The sequence below is a fragment of the Lissotriton vulgaris genome, unplaced genomic scaffold (assembly GCF_964263255.1).
Source record: "Lissotriton vulgaris unplaced genomic scaffold, aLisVul1.2 SCAFFOLD_220, whole genome shotgun sequence".
Taxonomy (NCBI): domain Eukaryota; kingdom Metazoa; phylum Chordata; class Amphibia; order Caudata; family Salamandridae; genus Lissotriton; species Lissotriton vulgaris.
This window is the reverse complement of record NW_028248788.1, coordinates 2,133,814-2,149,109: the sequence shown is the minus strand read 5'-3', so window position 1 is coordinate 2,149,109 and position 15,296 is coordinate 2,133,814. Positions and strand designations below refer to the sequence as shown.

The 15,296-nt window shown below is 42.5% G+C and overlaps 1 long non-coding RNA gene across 1 annotated transcript; it reads right to left on the bottom strand.

The window, feature by feature from the left end:
• Positions 1-1,422: 1,422 nt before the first annotated feature.
• LOC147663826 (uncharacterized) lies at positions 1,423-14,441 on the bottom strand. The gene is made up of 3 exons (XR_015305216.1): positions 14,358-14,441; positions 14,129-14,251; positions 1,423-1,596 (listed from the first exon to the last, which is right to left on the bottom strand). It is a non-coding gene; the product is annotated as an uncharacterized LOC147663826 (long non-coding RNA).
• Positions 14,442-15,296: the final 855 nt, after the last annotated feature.

Below are 15,296 nucleotides of genomic sequence, written 5' to 3'. Positions count from 1 at the left end.
TTACAACGCATGCCATTACAACGAATTTTTAAAAACTACCTTTACAACGCATTCCATTACATCGCATACTACCTTTACAACGCATACCATTACAACGCATAACATTACATTGCATGGGGGTGCAATAGTAGGGTAAGTGTTGGATAGTGTAGGGGTAAAAATTACTATTCTAACTCCAGGGGGTGCAATAGTAGGGTAAGTGATGCGTAGTGTAGGGGTAAAAATTACTATTCTAACTCCTGGGGGGTGTAATAGTAGGGTAAGTGTTAGATAGTGTGGGGGTAAAAATTACTATTCTAACTCCAGGGGGGTGTAATAGTAGGGTAAGTGCTGGATAGTGTTGGGGTTAAAATTATAATTCTAACTCCAGGGGGTGCAACAGTAGGGTAAGTGTTGGATAGTGTAGGGGTAAAAATTATTAATCTAACTCCAGGGGGTGCAACAGTAGGGTAAGTGTTGGATAGTGTAGGGGTAAAAATTACTATTCTAACTCTAGAGGGTGCAACAGTAGGGTAAGTGTTGGATAGTGTAAGCGTACTATGTGTTGTAATGCTATGCGTTGTAATGGTATGCGTTGTAATGACTGCGTTGTAATGACATGCGTTGTAGTGGCATGCGTTGTACTGTCATGCGTTGTAATGGTTACGTTGTAATGGCATGTGTTGTAATGGATGTTGCGTTGTAAAAGTTTTGTTGTAATGGTAGTGCATTGTAAAAGTTGGGTTGTAAAGGTTGTTTCCCCAGAATCGAACTCAAAATTGCATGTATCACGCACAAGGCATTATACACAAACTTTCCTGCATATCCTGCCCAGAAACTCGTGTTATCCGGAGGGACCAGAAACTCACTGTCCTCCAGAGACCTCCTGCTCCAACCTGCATGCTTTAGGAAAAAGAAAACTTACAATCAGGCCTTCTCCGGAGCTGCACCAAGAATATGGAACTCGGAGGAGGAGCCAAGACGGCATCCAAAATGGCAGCTTAGAAGCCCGGCTCCGCCGCTCGCCATCTCCCTCCCTGGCATCCTGCAATTGAAAGTCAAAGAGAATCCCTGGAATAGAGAATTCGATCACTCACTTTGGACATTCTACTCCTCATTCATGTTCACTGGTCAAAAACTAATAAACAACGTTCACAGACTTTTTTATAAAAATAAATTTACATTTATTATAAAACACAATTCATTACATAATAAATTGAGAAACTCATTGTAGAAACAGTATAATAAAAGAACAATAAAACCATTCAATATTGACAGAATGTGGGCTTATATTTATCTAAATAAAGCACTGATGCAACATACCCTATATCATTTAAAATTTCAAATCATATAACATATAACATATAGACCTAGGACTCCACCCCAACACAAAAGCACATATACTACTGTTGCTGATTTCTACGATTCAGAAAGCCCTTATTATATACTTTATCACATCTCTACTCCACTCATTGGCCTAAAGTCAGAGATTTTCCTGGGCTTGAATTCTAGTACATGAAAAAGCGTCGACGCGTTTCGGTGTCTCTGCCTTTCGATAATGGCACACCTTCCTCAGGACGGTTTGGAGTAGTTGGAGTTAATCTCATGTATCCTTTCCTGCATGTTTAAAAAGGAATATTTCAGTACGTTGGAGGAAGACATTTTCTATTGTTTCAATTTGCAGCCTGTTAATTACATCTTCTCCCCCCTTGGTGTTTATCGACCTTCTAGTATTCTATTCAAATTAATTCATTACAGGCTCTTATTTCTCTATACATACTGTTTCTAATATTCGTATTCAAGTGCTGCTATCCCTCAGTTATCCTAGATTTCCCTCCGTTATTTGCTTAGTTGGTGACCAGTCTGCGTTCCATTCTCGCCATGCATACATGTCATTCATTCTGTCAAACTAGACTAACCTTCCACAATGAGGTTTTCTTATGTGGAATCCTGCAATTGATCCTGAGTCTACACCATACCCCCACACGGCTGAGGTAGCGCGATGCCCGACCGTGCAACTCCGGGCTCGCGATCACCTCGGATGGAAGAATCCTGTTGCTGGCTCGCTTAAAAAAAGATGCCAAAACCTTCCTAATGGGCACATTCCTCGCCTAAACTCAGCCTGTTTTTTCACCCAGAGATGAGATCTTGCCCCATCTCCTTTCTATGCATCCCCGGGAGTACACAGGCGATATCCTCCCGGCACCTCTGGGCTTTCCACCAATCACTTTGGGACCCTCCTTTCCTCGTGAACTGTAAATGTAATTGTACTTTGTCCCTTTTTAGGTTTCGCTGGGGGGCGGAGCCGTTAGGCTCCTCCTCCAGCGAAATCTGTAGTTTCTAGTATGGGTGACTTTACCCCGCCTCTCTGCTTCATTGGCTAGCTCCATAAATGGAGGCTAGCCATTGGAACAGAGAGGCGTCCGTCAATGCCGGACCAGACACGGGGGCGTTCCCGAGATTCTTTGGCTTTTGCCGACGTCACGCGACGCCGGGAACGCCCCCGTGTCTGGTCCGGCCGGGCCGTGTTTGCTGTTCCCTCCTCCCTCCCGACGTCCGTGTCCTTTCCCGCCCCCCTCGTCCTCTCCCGCCCCCTCGTCCTCTCCCGCCCGCCCCCCTCGTCCTCTCCCGCCCCCCGTGTCCTCACAAACAAATATTGGTATCCCGTCCCGCCCGCGGGTTTCTTCAGCCGGCCGGCCAATCCCAGCGCGGCCGGCCGGAAGTGCCCGCCCCCCCCGCCGCCCCCAGCGCGAGAAGAGGAGCCACGGCGAGCGCTGCAAGTCTGCGCTGCTCCCGGCCGGGTGACAGCAGACTGGGAGCCCAGAGAGGAACTCCCGCAGCACCCGGGTGAAGCGAGGCGGGACTGGCCTGCAGCGCTGCCACCCCGGCCGCCTCACTTGGAAGGAGGAAGAAGCGGGCGAGGGTGGGGGGCTAACCGGACAGGAGCGGAGGGCCGGCCAGCCGAGGAAGTCCAGGTGAGTGGTTCCTTTCCTGTCCCCCCTCCGCTACTGACGCTATAATTTCCTGATTTTGAACTGAGAGGGAAAGCAGGCAGCCTGCCACCCCGCGGGCTGCGGGGGCTGCCCCGCCTCGCAGGGCCTTGTGATCGATGTCGCTTTCATAACTTCCTCTGTATTAAAGTGAGGGTTCACCGGCAGGGCAGCGTCATCCATCACCCGCCTGAATGGAGTTTTGATTTGCCGAGAGCGCGCTCTGCGTTGCCCCCCCCTTCCCCTTCTGCCGATATTTTAATAATAGCGGGGCTTGGAAGAGAAAAAGCGCATGTTTAGCATCTAGAAGAATCAATCATCATGACTCTTACCCTCGTGAGTCAGGCGAGTGACTAACCGCTTTCTTCAGTCCGAAATGGTCTTGGCGATTGAACCGCTTTGTGAGAGGCTGAAGTGTCGAAGCATGTATATTAAGCCCAAACATATCCGTATGGATTTGTGGACATTACAACCCTCGTATGCCTATGGCTGACAGCCAGCACATGATAAAGCAGAAAAGGTTAAATTCAGTTTCATGATTTATCTTTATTGAGGGCAATCAACCAGGTGCAAGCTACAACGTAAAAATCCTCTTAAAAATGCGGCATGCAAGTACAAAAAAAACCTCCTTTAATAGCCACAGGAACGGTAAAACACTTGTAACATTCTAAACCTGTGAAATATATTTTGTTTGCTGGGTGCTCAGAGCATGAAGCACAAAATAGAGGTTTACTGTCTGCGTTTTCTATGCGTGTTAGCTTGAATTTGCACAAATGATACCACAATGAGCTTTCAACAGCTTGTAGGTGAGCCCCGAGTATTTTAAGGAGGTCTTGAAACTGCCTAAGAGAAAAACTGGACGACTGGTCTGTAGGAATTAAGCCTCTCGCCACTACCCTACCTGATCTCTGGCAGTCGAATGCTTACAATTACAAAATCCACTCTTTAAATTTCAATTCATATCAAAAGGCACAGTTCTAGGGATCTGGCTACAAATAAGAAAAGGTTAAGGGAAAACAAACAGCAAATAAAATGTTACAAAAACGGGCAGACCTAGTTAAAAGCACTTTCATGTTTATAGGGAGCGTTAGTTTCTTTTGAATGACGTCAAGAGTCATGTAAATGTACAAGCTCCGATCCAACATGGCAGAAGTGTAACCCATTCTTGCATAATTATGGCTTCAGAGCCAACCAGGAGATGATTAGGTCAGAAAACAATTCAACCGTACTCTATTCCAAGGGAGTAAATGAACAAGCTAACTATTGCTCTGAACACACCAACAAACCGTAATGGTTAGTTAAATGCTATTTAGAGCAATGACTTCAGAAAAAGTAAAATGTGACACCCTGTAAATACATGTGCTAGCATGTACTGTTGTAGATTCACGTGCTCTGCCACTCCAGTCATCAAGTAGTGGGCTCAGATGTCGCAACATGTTTTTAGTTTAAGAACTTGGATTCACAAGACACGGCTCATAGTCCACACTACATAGGGACACAGGCTACACCTTAGATTCCCTTCTGTCCAGTGGGTGAGTAGTGTAAGGGTAGTGTCAAAGAGAAGTGTGAACATCGCCAGCTTCTGAGGAAGAGGGTGCGCATATGTGATCTATAGCACAACACGCTAGGAACAGATGCTTACAGGGTCAGTAATAACAGATATTTTATCTGTAGATACAAATGCTCTTTATAGACTTAAATGCATTTTACCCAAAGCAGTGGCTAGTGGGCAGATGATGCAGATGTTTGGAACAAAGCCATTGAAGTTTGGCCCACAAGTGCCTCTTGACGGGCTAGAATATACAATCAGAAATGTTTGGTAAATGTATGCGAGTTCACCAAGTGGCAGCTTCACAGATGACAGATATCAGGATGTTATAGAGGAAAGCCATAATGGCACCCTTTTTAAGCATGGTGTGGGCCTGTCTGCTTGACTGTTTATTGGTATTTGAAAATTCTGGGTTATTTTATGGGCTGTGGATGCCATTTTAGGAATGAAAGGTTTCGGGCATGGCAGTGTAACAGTGCACAGTGCGAACATATTTATCCAGTATGTTGGTGAATGCTGGTTAGATTTGTGTCTTTGTGTCATGCATGTTGGCTAAGCGCATGGACATACTGCTTCTGATTTTATCGGGTACCTTTGGCATGCATGTTGGGGAGCTGCAAGTTCTCGCTGTTAGTCAGGCTTGGTCATGGGCTCGTTTCATGTGTATCTTCACGTCACATATTCAGTTTTGGATCATGTGCTGCATGTTAAGTTTACGTCTTGAACAGGCTAGTTGTGTTTTTTTTTCTTAAGTCAAACTGTGAGCAACATGTAAACAGACTGTGTAGTCGCTTACATCGTGTTATGTTTGTGTATAAGTCGTGGGCTTGCTTGTGTCATGTCTTTACTGTATTTAAGTCATGGGCAGACTGTGGGTCCCATGTGTTGCATTGCACCATGTTGTGGTTGAATCATGGACAGTCAATGGATCACAGCATGATTTGCTTGGACTAGTTGTAGTAAATAGGCAGGCTGTGGGTCACGTGCACCATTGCAGAGGGTGTGCAATTCATGAGCAAGCTACGTAGTCCCATGATGATTGTTTTGGCTACATTGTGTTTGTGGTGTATTTGTGTGTGTATTGTGTTTGTTTTCCATGCTAGGTATAAACCGTGGGCAGGATGGGGCTGTCACATGCTTCTCACCATGGTTTGCTTTGTGAGTGTGGTAAATAAGGATGCCTACTTGTGCTTGTTGGACAGAGGGAGGGGTGTGCCCTGTATGCTGTGTATCTAGTGTCTGCTGACTGTGTCTATAGTGTCTGTGAAGTAATGTGCAGTATATTCTACCAGTCAGCTGGAAGAGCGAAGAAGTAGTGCTGAACTGCTGTCAACGTGTTCCTGGTGGGGGTTTATTGCCAGTGGACTTACTTCGTACAACCCACTTCTTGTGCCACATCGATATGCGCAGGTATGGCTTGATACGTGCTGTGGTCAGTTCCTTTCAGCCGTCTGCATTGGACATCTTGCTCTATATGAAGACAGCTATGGACTGAATTTCTGCTTGTAACTACCCCTCTTTGTGTCGACTTCTAGTAATAAATCTCCATTTGTGATACATTTTACCCGGATATATTGCTTACTTCGTCATTACGCTCCATTCACTATTGAACAATGAAAGTAAAAGTACATGACCTAGGAGATTCCTGTACGTTTACCCCCTTTTTAGGTCTGGCTTGATAGCCCATCTGCTGCGAGACCTTCTGTGATCATCAGGGGTACTACATAGAGTTGCTCCGGCTACGCACACATGTTGGTTGTCAGAAGCACAGCATGTGATTGGACATCAGTTGTAGTAGTCCGCCTAAGATATTGTTTAATTGCACTTATGAGTCATGCACCGTTCATGATATGCTTTATAGGTACTTTATTTTCCCCACATCGCCAAGGACTCGACCATCCCTCAGCACTGACACCGCAAGCTTTAATAACCACAGAGCTAAGGTTGAAAACAGTAGTGTCCGTCTGTCTGTGTGCCAGTAGTGTCCGTCTGTCTGTGTGCCTGTAGTGTCCGTCTGTCTGTGTGCCTGTAGTGTCCGTCTGTCTGTGTGCCTGTAGTGTCCGTCTGTCTGTGTGCCTGTAGTGTCCGTCTGTCTGTGTGCCTGTAGTGTCCCGCTGTCTGTGCGCCTGCAGTGTCCATCTGTCTGATTGCAATGTCCGTCTATCTGTGTGCCTGCGGTGATCGGCTGTCTGCCTGCCTGCAGTGTCCGTGGTCCGTCTGTCTGTGTGTGTGCCTGCAGTGTCCGTCTGTCTGTGTGCGTGCAATGTCAGCCTGTCTGTGTGTCTGCAGTGTCCGAGGTCCGTCTGTCTGTCTGTGTGCCTCCAGTGTCCGTCTATCTGTGTGCCTGCAGTCTCTGTCTGTCTGTGTGCCTGCAGTGTCTAAGGTCCGTCTTTCTGTGTGCATGCTGCAATGTCAGCCTGTCTGTTCGTTCCCCCAGCAAAAAAAAGTGAGCAACCACTGTCAAGGAAACCACAGTGTCATGGAGCAGCCCCTCTCCTATCTGTTCCTTCCTTCAACAAATCTCGCACAGGGTGAAACGCCGAAGATGCACCACTCCGTGCCAGCAGGAATAAGAGGACTTTGCAAACAGCAAAAAAAAAAATGGAGCCCATTAAAACTTGGCTGCGCAGCCATGTAAGAGGCAGGGCATGTCTGCGCTTGTGCAAAGTAGTATATTATAACCAGCCACGTAAGAGGGCCGATCTGCGCTTGCGCAGAGTCCCCATCTCCAGACCTCACACGCGTCACCCAGCATCACAGGCACTGGTCACGCTCGAACCCGCGCCATCTTAAACCTTTGCACCTAGGATCTCCGTGCAAAACAGAGCGCTCCACAGCCCGGGGATGAAGTGCTGTGTAAATGTCACAGTGCAGTACATGGTATAGGCCAATTCTACTACAGTACCTGCTTCAGTGCACACTTGCACTGAGAGCAACTGCTGTGCTGTGAGAGCTGTGTGGGCTGTGAGAGCTGTGTGGGCTGCAAGGGCTGTGAGAGCTTCGTGGGCTGTGAGAGCTGTGTGGGCTGTGAGAGCTGTGTGGGCTGTGAGAGCTGTGTGGGCTGTGAGAGCTGTGTGGGCTGTGAGAGCTGTGTGGGCTGTGAGGGCTGTGTGGGCTGTGTGGGCTGTGTGGGCTGTGTGGGCTGTGTGGGCTGTGTGGGCTGTGTGGGCTGTGTGGGCTGTCAGGGCTGTCAGGGCTGTGAGAGCTGTGAGGGCTATGAGGGCTGTGTGGGCTGAGAGCGCTGAGAGCTGTGTTGGGCTGAGAGCTGTGTTGGGCTGAGAGCTGTGTTGGGCTTAGAGCTGTGTTGGGCTGAGAGCTGTGAGGGCTGAGAGGGCTGTGTGGGCTGTGTGGGCTGTGAGGGCTGAGAGAGCTGAGAGCTGTGTGGGCTGAGAGAGCTGAGAGCTGTGTTGGGCTGAGAGCTGTGTGGGCTGTGTTGGGCTGAGAGCTGTGTGGGCTGTGTTGGGCTGAGAGCTGTGTGGGCTGTGTTGGGCTGAGAGCTGTGTGGGCTGTGTCGGCTGTGGGCTGTGTGGGCTGAGAGAGCTGTGTGGGCTGTGAGAGCTGTTGGCAATATAAATAACAATGCCATTTATTTATAAGTAAAAAAAAAAGAAATGTCATGAGCAATGCCAATAACTCTAACTTTTCCAAAGGCGAAACCATTGCATTGTAAATGCTTGTTATTCCTTTGTTTCCAGTACCACCCCTATTCCTTTCTAAACTGCTGCCAATTCCTGTAAAGCACTCTGATACCCTAACGGGTCCAGTTTGCACTCTATAACTTTTCTCCTAGGGGGTCGTCCTTATTGGGGCAACTCATGTTTTGGATTTTAGCAGCGACGCCTAAGCCGCGAGGATGACCCGCCGCGCGATGCGGATCTGCAGCATCAGGAGTACCAGTGATTGACTTTAAACTTGACAGCACTTTGTTCCGCATGTGCCCACTGGGGAATTATGCTGTTATTTTGGGGCGCACCACAACACCTACATTGGATGATGAAAAGGAAGAGACTGCAAATATCATAATACTTTTCAGGTGAACAAACACGCTCATTGGGGCAGGACTGTTTTTGAATACATGCAGGTGAACTTCACTTCTGTTGTGGTTCGTTTTCCTTTGCATGGAGGACCTGTGAACAAGGAAATAGTTTTCCAAAACGCTTAGAGCCACTTCGATTTTAAACCTGAATGTAAGGAGCTGCAGCCAGCACTTGTGAGGCGTTTTCTCCTAGGGGGTCGTCCTCATTGGGGCAACTCATGTTTGGATATATATATATATATATATATATATATATATATATATATATATATATATATATATAGATAGATAGATAGATAGATATATCTATCTATATATATATATATATATATATATATATATATATATAGATATATATATATATATATATATATATATAGATAGATAGATATATATATCTATCTATATATATATATATATATAGATATATATATAAATCTATATATATATATATATATAGATATATATATAAATCTATATATATATATATATATATATATATAGATATATATATATATATATATATCTATCTATATATATATATATATATAGATAGATATATATATAAATCTATATATATATATATATATATATATATATATATATATATATATATATATATATATATATATATATATATATATATAGATACATATATTTATATATATATATACATTTCAGCAACTCCTTTGTGAATTCTTTAACAAAAGAACGAAAGAACCGAGCCTAAACTCTGTATGCGTGTGGATATTTTTTAATCAATTATCATCGCCAAATCCTTGCCCGGCGCGTTTCGGAGCCCAGCTCCTTTGTCACGGGTCAACAAACATTTGTTTCAATAAAGCATATAAGAAAACATAAGTGAAGACATTACCAAAAACATCACCATAGACATAGGACCACTGCACCACATCAATGGGTAGGTAAACATAGTTGCCATTTTGTAGTATGTTTTATGTTACATAGAAATACTGTTTATACACTAGATATCTTGTGTGTTCGATTATTACAACAAATCTAATTTTGATTTTGAATATTTCATCATTCAACTCAATATGTCAATAATATGAAAGTGATTATTTGCAAGTGTAAATCAAATTCATTTTCAAAAATGTTCTTGTATGCTTATGTTTCTGCACCAATTCTGCCCCAGTGGGCTTGCTGATTGTAATTTACAATACAAATATTATTATTTAAAGTGTTTACAGTATGTACATAATTTTTATATACATTCTTTCCAATTCTGCCCTAGTGGGCGGTTGTGTCAGGCAACACTGGCTTATTTATCAATTTCCCATTTTTTAAACAGATGATGGTGTCTCCGTCTCCTATAATAAAATACATATATACATGTAATCAGTATTCGTCTTTAAAATTCCTATACAAAACAAAATAATTACAGGCTACTTTAATGGAACAGTGCAAATGATTATCCCAAATGGACTGCAAGCTCTTCATCCTTATTTAACCCTAAGGGATACGTCGTCTCGTATTTTATAATCATTTTGGATTCACGGCCCCTGAGTTCTTTTAGACAATTCCCTCCTCTTTCCCCTTTCGGAATTCTGTCAAGTGCACAAAATTTCAAGAGATCTACATTTTTGTTTTGCATGTCTTTGAAATGCTGAGCTATTTGATACTGTTTATCCTCATTCACGATAGCTCGTCTGTGCTCAAGAACACGTTTTTTCACCTGATATATGGTGCTTCCTATGTAAATTCTTGGGCAGGGACAAATCAGGGCATACACACAGAAATCAGATCTACACGTTAGATGTTTATCAATGATATATGATTTCTGGTGTACGGACAGATCTATTTGCTTCATGTTGTTAGTGTATTTACATGCTTTACAAGCCCTACAAGTATAGAATCCTCTTACTTGTGATTGTTCATTCTTGTCCCGCAGCTCACTGCTGCACAACATGTCGCCTAAAGCTGTGCATTTTCTGTAAGTGATTTTTGGATTTTCACCTACACACTTTTTAATGGTACTGTCAGTTTTCAGGACATTCCAAAACATTTTCAAACAACGTCGCACTTCCCAGGCCTGGTTACTAAACGTTTTGATAAAACGTAATGGAACGTTGGTGTCATTGTCATAATTTTTATCAACCAACAGATCTTTCCTATCTACAAGTTGAATTTTGTCACATGCCTGTCTGATAATCTTTTCTGGATAACCTCTACTTCTGAAGCGCATAGACATAATTTTCATATCCTCCAAGAAACTCTTTTCTGTGCTACAGTTACGTTTCGCACGTAACAACTCCACATACAGGATGCTGTTCACCAAGTTTCTTGGATGGCAACTGTCGGAATGAAGTAGGCTATTGCCTGATGTTTTCTTCCTGAACAGCCTGCTTTCTAATTTCTCTTCATTTACTGAGATCTCTACGTCTAGGAATTCTATTCTTTTTTTTATCAACAGTACTTGTGAATTTGAGATTTAGCTCATTATCATTCAAAGTTTGAGTGAATTCTAATGCTTCTTGTTCAGTACCTCGCCAGATACAAAAAACATCGTCAATGTATCTGGCCCAGAGGACGACATTATGGGAAAAGGCAATGATCTTACTCGCCACCTCCTCCTCCCACCAGCACAGGAATAATCCTGCGTAGCTGGGGGCGAAGCAGGTTCCCATCGCCGTCCCCTGGGTTTGGCGGTAGATCACATGGTTAAACAGAAAAAAATTGTTGCTTAAACATGCCTCCATCATGTCTAACAACATGGCTGTGTGTTTAAAGTAGGACACCTTTCTGTTTTTTAGAAAGTAACGGCTGGCTTCTATACCTAGGGAATGAGGTATACATGTATACAAACTGTTTACGTCTAACGTTACTAGCAACATTACGTCTTCCCACTTGATGTCGTCAATCAATTTTAAAAAATGCCCTGTGTCACGCACATACAAGGGTAGGGATTGAACATAGGGTCTTAAAAAATGATCAATATATTTAGAAGGCATTTCATACAGGCTCCCTACGGATGAAACTATCGGTCGCCCTGCCGGTACGTCTTTGTTTTTATGAAGCTTAGGCAACAAAAAAAGGGTGAGTAACCTAGGATGTTCACAATACAAGAACTTAACCTCATCCTCAGTGATCAATACTTCACATTTCCATTTTTTTAGACAATTCTTAAATTGCTCATTACTCTTTTCGTAACACGCCCTGATTGTTACACAATAATTTTCTTTATCTCCCAACTTTTTTAACCCTTCATTCTTCATCCAAATACATTTTCAAGGGCCATACCACAATGTTACCACCCTTGTCGGATTTCTTTATCACTATAGAAGTGTTCTTTTTCAGCTCTAGAATTGCTTTATTCTGTTCAACTGTAAGATTATGGGTAGTTCTATTGGCTCATTTTCTAAATTCTTCTTTGACACCCTTTTCAAAGATGTCAATAGCATCGCAATGAATCTGGGGCAAAAATATGGATTGAGGTTTAAAACCACTGCCACTGCACTGGTCAATACTTAGTTGTTCCTCAGCTTACACCACAACAGCATTAATGTTTGTAGTTTCCTCATCTCTTAGCTCATGTAACATTTGTATAGTAGTTAGATCTTCAATCGTTAAATCTGTAGGGTCCCCACAGACAGCCACATGTGACGGTTTTTTGTACTCAAACCATTTTTTAAGCTTGAGTTTTCTTGTAAAGTGAAAGAGGTCTATTCTACCACTGGTATAATCAAATGTTCTAGTCGGACAAAAGGTACAACACATTAATTTGAATGTCAGTAAGTAAAATATCAGATAAATTTACCACTGTTAGTTCTTCCATCATTTTGTTTCAGCTTTTCCTCTCGTTGTCATTCCCACATACGAGTTCAAGTTCCCTTGTATTTTGGCGCCTCGACTTTTTCCTCCTCTGGCACCTCGACCACGTCCTTTGTTCCTCTGGGGTCCTGGACTTCCTGGATTTGGACCTTGTCTTGCTATAGCCATAAGGTCGAACTCCTTTAAAAATTTGGATTTTACTCCCACTGGTCCACTTCAACTACGTCATCTTCAACCACAATGTTGCCAGTGGTTTGATTATTCACTCCTTGTGGCCAAGAGTTTCCTACTTCAACTTCTTCTACTGTTGCTACATTTCCTGCTACTGTAACAATGCTTCCTTGTTTCGCCACTCTTAAATAGTCAAATCGTTTGCCAAAAGTAAATATCTGTTCCAAATCATAGTCTTGTTGGACTCTATAAAATGTGCATTGTTTTTTTGCTTTAATCTCTTCTTCCGCCTTTTGTAGGCGGAGAGTAACTTTTTTTTATTTCAGCTTCAAATTCATTGTCTGTGTATTGCGCTTTTAGCAACATAGAAACCCTTTCGATTTTTTGTGCCAGGCGTTCCTTCTCCTTTACAGCATATTTGATTAGCAATTTGAGCATTACGGTGGAACACTCATGGATGTTCTGAGCCCATTCCTCAATTAACTCTGGATCCGGGTCTACAAAAGTTGGTGTCACGAAGATTCTTAGTCCTCTCTGGACCATTTTGGCATACACATACTTTTGTAGGGCTAATTATGAAAATCCTATCACACCAATTTAGATTATTCAATCACAATGTCCCAAATTTCACAAATGCAATATCATGTTGAGTGAAAATAATGTTCTTTTAATCCATAAGATTCTCTCCAAGTCCAGCCAACACGTGTTTCGTCGTAAGGGTAGGGACCCACGACTTCATCAGGGTTGGGAAAAAAAACAATATAACAAATATTGTAGTCCCGCCGTACATCGGGTATTGTACAAATTACTTATCTACTAAATTCTCCAAAACATCATGCAAGTGGGTGTTAGTACTCAATTCTGTGTACCTCAATGTCCAATTAAAATAGTATGTGTGTATCAGAAAGAGTGATAGAAAGTCACTGAACAATGATTTGAAACAGTTCATTTAAAGGTGGAAAGTAGGGAGGGTGGGTGATAATTATCCCCACTAGAGGAAGAAAAAGGGGATGCCACAAGAAGGTAAATGAATAGCCTCCTCAGAACATATGAGAGATATATTCTCTCATGGCGTATCAGATCCCAGTATCAAAATAGTAACATGCCTCGCCGATAATAGATAAATATACCAATCCCCAAACGTGCAATAAAACGTCAGGAGCCAAAGACACACACTAGCCCAGTGCACAAGAACTATTACATATAAGACTGAGCAAATTAGCTCAGGCCTACCTGATTTTCAAATGGTGGCGAACTGTATGCCTAGAAATATCATCAAAATTATTCATATTTATATATCTCCAGATACTCAATATATTCTGACCTTAGAGGAGTCGTCAGTACTAGCCCCCAGAAACGTACCTTCTGGCTGGTTATAATTCCGACCCAGCCTAATCCGGGTGGGTTGCACGAATCCTGTCAAAAATCACGGGTCTTATCTTTATGTTCGTGCTATAGAAAAATATGTATACAAATATGTGTTACATATTTTCCAAATATTGGTACTAATCAGCTATTAAAGCTACAAATCTAAAATTATCCATATATCCTATGGATGTTTGATAATTATTCATAAACCTCCAATCCAAAGTTTTTTTGCGAGCCACCGCTTACCTCTGTAATACGAGGTTGTTATTCTTGCCCGTGTTCTGCTCAGGACCCCATGTAAATTATCCAAATAAATATTCTGTGTATGTCAGCACTCCCGGTTAATATCCGATTGTCCTGTCACCCCAACTAGTAAGAGACACAAAAACGGCGGGAAAAAATTAAATCCGTTTTGCGTTGAATATAACACAGACGGAGAATTCTCCGTATGCATCATTGTCTGATCAGTCCTCACCTGCTATTCGGAGGATCCCGTGAACAAATTCTTTACAGCAACAGTCACAGGTCTCCCCATATTCGGAAGAACCGCGTCTGAACTCGGAAGCGAGAATAAAAGGATTTCCGGTCTAGCGCGACTAGACCTAGAGTACCCGGCCTATACATACATTTACGATCGCCATCTTAGGTCAGTCAAAATAAATGACTTCCCCCCCGAGGTACAACATGAACCTCCGATAATGGGCATTGTATCCAAGCCTAATTCGGCAATATGTAGAGTAACGTCCAGTTAATGACGTATTGTATCAATAATTATTTTCGTATAAGTAATCCCCAATATATCAGTCCATATTTAGCGGACCCGCCAGTGTGATATTTAGAGCGCCATCTTGGGTTAGTCAAACATAAGTGACTATCCCATCAAATCTAATACGAAACACGGCTTTGGGCAGTATTTTAAATTCCTTTAATTCAAATGAAATATTTGTTTACGCCCAGCTAATAACGTCTGTGTCTATATTTTATTATGTAATCAAGATCCTTGGCGGGACTCCAATTCTGTCTATAGCGCTTGTATTAGCTGATCCGAACTAATTCCATAATATGTGGTGTCATATGCATACCACAGTTAGATACCATATGAGTAAATGGTACATAACCTAATTTGATTCTAGGAAAAGATCGCCCTGAGTCATATATAGCACCGCAATGTGGGGTGAATTAGTATCTGTAGTAGAGAAGAGTGATGGAAAATTTATAAAATATATCCACTGTTATATTGTAGAATACAGAAATATTATTCAAGATCAAGTGTACTGATCAAATTGGTGCCAGATCGACGAGACATATTAGATGTACAACAATTAAAGATACATATATTCATGTAAGACATCAACATTAAAAACGAATTTTACATCAAATTATGACTGGTGAACCCATGGCTCTAGGGTATGCA